We start from the raw sequence: 5,000 nt of genomic DNA, 5'->3' as shown, positions 1-5,000 counted from the left end.
CCGAAAACAGTCCAGCGGCAAGCGGAAGCGGCTAACGTTGGGCAAAAGTGACCCGAAAACAGTTCAGCGGGGCAAATTTTTGAAATTTTTTTTGAAATTTTGAAATTTTTTTGAATTTTTGAAATTTTTGAAGTTTTTTTGGGTTTTTGGACTTTTTTTGAATTTTTGAATTTTTTGAATTTTTTTGAATTTTTTTGAATTTTTTGAATTTTTTTTGAATTTTTGAATTTTTTTTTTTTTTTTGAATTTATTTGATTTTATAAATTTTTTGTGATTTTTTGAGATTTTTTTGAATATTTTACATGGGTGATTTCGACTTGGGGGATTTTCAGGGGGTGGTAACCCTGGGCGTGGCTAGAGCCTCAAAATGCATATTCCCCTATAGGGGGGCAAGGTTTTCAAAAATGGGTGCCCCCTCATGTACACGCGCGTGGGTGTACATGGCCCCGTCGGTGCCAGCGTGGGTGGAAAATGGCCCGAAAACAGCCCAGCGGCAAGCGGAAGCGGCTAACGTTGGGCAAAACTGACCCGAAAGCAGTATAGCTTGGAAAATTAAGCGGATGCAGCCAATTGTTGGCGAAAACTAAGCGGATACGGCCAAGTGACGGTGAAAAATGGCCCGAAAACAGTCCAGCGGCAAGCGGAAACGGCTAACGTTGGGCAAAAGTGACCCGAAAACAGTTCAGCTGGGGGAAATTAAGCGGAAGCAGCCAAGCGTTGGGCAAAACCAAGCGGATACGGCCAAGAGTCGGTGGAAAATGGCCCGAAAACAGTCCAGCGGCAAGCGGAAACGGCTAACGTTGGGACAAAGTGACCCGAAAACAGTTCAGCTGGGGAAAATTAAGCGGATGCAGCCAAGCGTTGGGGAAAACTAAGCGGATCCGACCCAGAGTCGGTGGAAATTGGCCCGAAAACAGCCCAGCGGCAAGCGGAAGCGGCTAACGTTGGGGAAAAGTGACCCGAAAACAGTTCAGCGGGGGAAAACTAAGCGGATGCGGCCACGCGTTGGGGAAAACTAAGCGGATACGGCCAAGTGTTGGGGAAAAATGGCCCGAAAACAGCCCAGCGGCAAGCGGAAGCGGCTAACGTTGGGGAAAAGTGACCCGAAAATAGTTAAGCGGGGGAAAACTAAGCGGATGCGGCCACGCGTTGGGGAAAACTAAGCGGATGCGGCCAAGTGTCGGTGGAAATTGGCCCGAAAACAGCCCAGCGGCAAGCGGAAGCGGCTAACGTTGGGCAAAAGTGACCCGAAAACAGTTCAGCGGGGGAAAACTAAGCGGATGCGGCCACGCGTTGGGGAAAACTAAGCGGATACGGCCAAGAGTCGGTGGAAATTGGCCCGAAAACAGTCCAGCGGCAAGCGGAAGCGGCTAACGTTGGGCAAAACTGACCCGAAAAAAGTTCAGCGGGGCAAATTTTTGAAATTTTTTTTGAAATTTTTTTGAATATTTGAAATTTTTGAAGTTTTTTTGGGTTTTTGGACTTTTTTTGAATTTTTGAAATTTTTGAATTTTTTTGAATTTTTTTGAATTTTTTGAATTTTTTTTGAATTTTTGAATTTTTTTTTTTTTTTTGAATTTATTTGGTTTTATAAATTTTTTGTGATTTTTTGAGATTTTTTTGAATATTTTACATGGGTGATTTTGACTTGGGGGATTTTCAGGGGGTGGTAACCCTGGGCGTGGCTAGAGCCTCAAAATGCATATTCCCCTATAGGGGGGCAAGGTTTTCAAAAATGGGTGCCCCCTCATGTACACGCGCGTGGGTGTACATGGCCCCGTCGGTGCCAGCGTGGGTGGAAAATGGCCCGAAAACAGCCCAGCGGCAAGCGGAAGCGGCTAACGTTGGGCAAAACTGACCCGAAAGCAGTATAGCTTGGAAAATTAAGCGGATGCAGCCAATTGTTGGCGAAAACTAAGCGGATACGGCCAAGTGTCGGTGAAAAATGGCCCGAAAACAGTCCAGCGGCAAGCGGAAACGGCTAACGTTGGGCAAAAGTGACCCGAAAACAGTTCAGCTGGGGGAAATTAAGCGGAAGCAGCCAAGCGTTGGGGAAAACCAAGCGGATACGGCCAAGAGTCGGTGGAAAATGGCCCGAAAACAGTCCAGCGGCAAGCGGAAACGGCTAACGTTGGGACAAAGTGACCCGAAAACAGTTCAGCTGGGGAAAATTAAGCGGATGCAGCCAAGCGTTGGGGAAAACTAAGCGGATCCGGCCCAGAGTCGGTGGAAATTGGCCCGAAAACAGTCCAGTGCCAAGCGGAAGCGGCTAACGTTGGGCAAAAGTGACCCGAAAACAGTTCAGCGGGGGAAAACTAAGCGGATGCGGCCACGCGTTGGGGAAAACTAAGCGGATACGGCCAAGTGTTGGGGAAAAATGGCCCGAAAACAGCCCAGCGGCAAGCGGAAGCGGCTAACGTTGGGGAAAAGTGACCCGAAAACAGTTAAGCGGGGGAAAACTAAGCGGATGCGGCCACGCGTTGGGGAAAACTAAGCGGATCCGGCCAAGTGTCGGTGGAAATTGGCCCGAAAACAGCCCAGCGGCAAGCGAAAGCGGCTAACGTTGGGCAAAAGTGACCCGAAAACAGTTCAGCGGGGGAAAACTAAGCGGATGCGGCCACGCGTTGGGGAAAACTAAGCGGATACGGCCAAGAGTCGGTGGAAATTGGCCCGAAAACAGTCCAGCGGCAAGCGGAAGCGGCTAACGTTGGGCAAAACTGACCCGAAAACAGTTCAGCGGGGGAAAACTAAGCGGATGCGGCCACGCGTTGGGGAAAACTAAGCGGATACGGCCAAGAGTCGGTGGAAATTGGCCCGAAAACAGTCCAGCGGCAAGCGGAAGCCGCTAACGTTGGGCAAAAGTGACCCGAAAACAGTTCAGCGGGGGAAAACTAAGCGGATGCGGCCACGCGTTGGGGAAAACTAAGCGGATACGGCCAAGAGTCGGTGGAAATTGGCCCGAAAACAGTCCAGCGGCAAGCGGAAGCGGCTAACGTTGGGCAAAACTGACCCGAAAACAGTTCAGCGGGGGAAAACTAAGCGGATGCGGCCACGCGTTGGGGAAAACTAAGCGGATACGGCCAAGTGTTGGGGAAAAATGGCCCGAAAACATCCCAGCGGCAAGCGGAAGCGGCTAACGTTGGGCAAAAGTGACCCGAAAACAGTTCAGCGGGGGAAAACTAAGCGGATGCGGCCACGAGTTGGGGAAAACTAAGCGGATACGGCCAAGGGTCGGTGAAAAAGGGCCCGAAAACAGTCCAGCGGCAAGCGGAAGCCGCTAACGTTGGGCAAAAGTGACCCGAAAACAGTCCAGCGGGGGAAAACTAAGCGGATGCGGCCAAGCGTTGGGGAAAACTAAGCGGATACGGCCAAGCGTCGGTGAAAAAGGCCCGAAAACAGTCCAGCGGCAAGCCGAAGCGGCTAACGTTGGGCAAAAATGGCCAAAAGCGGTGGAGCAGGGCGGTCTGAATCTATGCATCCACATAAAATGGGGGGTAAACCTGGGGGATTTCCAGGGGGTGGTAACCCTGGGCATGGCTGGAGACCCAAAATGCATATTCCCCTATAGGGGGGAAGGATTTTTGGAAGAGGCAGCCCCTCATGTACATGCCAAGCGGGGTGTACATGGCCCCTGTGGGTGCCTCCGTCGGTGTAAAATGGCCCGAAAAACAAGATTATGTTACCCGAAAACACGATTATGTTACCGAAAAAGCACGGTTGAGCGGGGGCAGTAAGCACGGTTGAGCGGGGGCAAAGAACACGGTTGAGCGGGGGCAAAAAACACGGTGCAGCGGGGACAAAAGACACGATTCGGGGGCAAGGAACACGAATATGTTACCGAAAAACACGGACCACGCGGGTTGAAATCCCCAGCCGTAGAACCGGCGAAACACGGTGGGGCAGGGCGTCTAAGCGTGGAGGCGCCCGTAAGACCGATGCGGGTTGAAATCCCCAGCCGTAAAGCCGGCGAAAAGCGGTCGGGCAGGGTGACTCCGCGTGGAGTTTCGCCCGTAAGGCCGATGCGGGTAGCCGCGCGGGTTGAAATCCCCAGCCGTAAAGCCGGTGAAACACGGTTCATTGGGGCGCCTAAGCGTGGAGGCGCCCCGCAGAGACCGAGCGGGTTGAAATCCCCAGCCGTAAAGCCGGCGAAACACGGTTCATTGGGGCGCCTAAGCGTGGAGGCGCCCCGCAGAGACCGAGCGGGTTGAAATCCCCAGCCGTAAAGCCGGCGAAACACGGTTCATTGGGGCGCCTAAGCGTGGAGGCGCCCCGCAGAGACCGAGCGGGTTGAAATCCCCAGCCGTAAAGCCGGCGAAACAAGTTCGGGCAGGGCGACTCCGCGTGGAGTTTTGCCCGTAAGACCGATGCGGGTAGCCGCGCGGGTTGAAATCCCCAGCCGTAAAGCCGGCGAAACACGGTTCATTGGGGCGCCTAAGCGTGGAGGCGCCCCGCAGAGACCGAGCGGGTTGAAATCCCCAGCCGTAAAGCCGGCGAAACACGTTCGGGCAGGACGTCTAAGCGTGGAGGCGCCCGTAAGACCGATGCGGGTAGCCGCGCGGGTTGAAATCCCCAGCCGTAAAGCCGGCGAAACACGGTTGAGCGGGGCGCCTAAGCGTGGAGGTGCCCTGCAGTGACCGAGCGGGTTGAAATCCCCAGCCGTAAAGCCGGTGAAACACGGTTGAGCGGGGCGCCTAAGCGTGGAGGCGCCCCGCAGAGACCGAGCGGGTTGAAATCCCCAGCCGTAAAGCCGGTGAAACACGGTTGAGCGGGGCGCCTAAGCGTGGAGGCGCCCCGCAGAGACCGATGCGGGTTGAAATCCCCAGCCGTAAAGCCGGCGAAACACGGTTCATTGGGGCGCCTAAGCGTGGAGGCGCCCCGCAGAGACCGAGCGGGTTGAAATCCCCAGCCGTAAAGCCGGCGAAACACGATCGGGCAGGGCGTCTAAGCGTGGAGGCGCCCGTAAGACCGATGCGGGTAGCCGCAAGGGTTGAAATCCCCAG

This window comes from Carex rostrata, unplaced genomic scaffold, assembly GCF_964058835.1.
Source record: "Carex rostrata unplaced genomic scaffold, lpCarRost1.2 SCAFFOLD_36, whole genome shotgun sequence".
In the NCBI taxonomy this organism is placed as follows: Eukaryota; Viridiplantae; Streptophyta; class Magnoliopsida; order Poales; family Cyperaceae; genus Carex; species Carex rostrata.
This window is presented reverse-complemented; position numbering follows the sequence as displayed.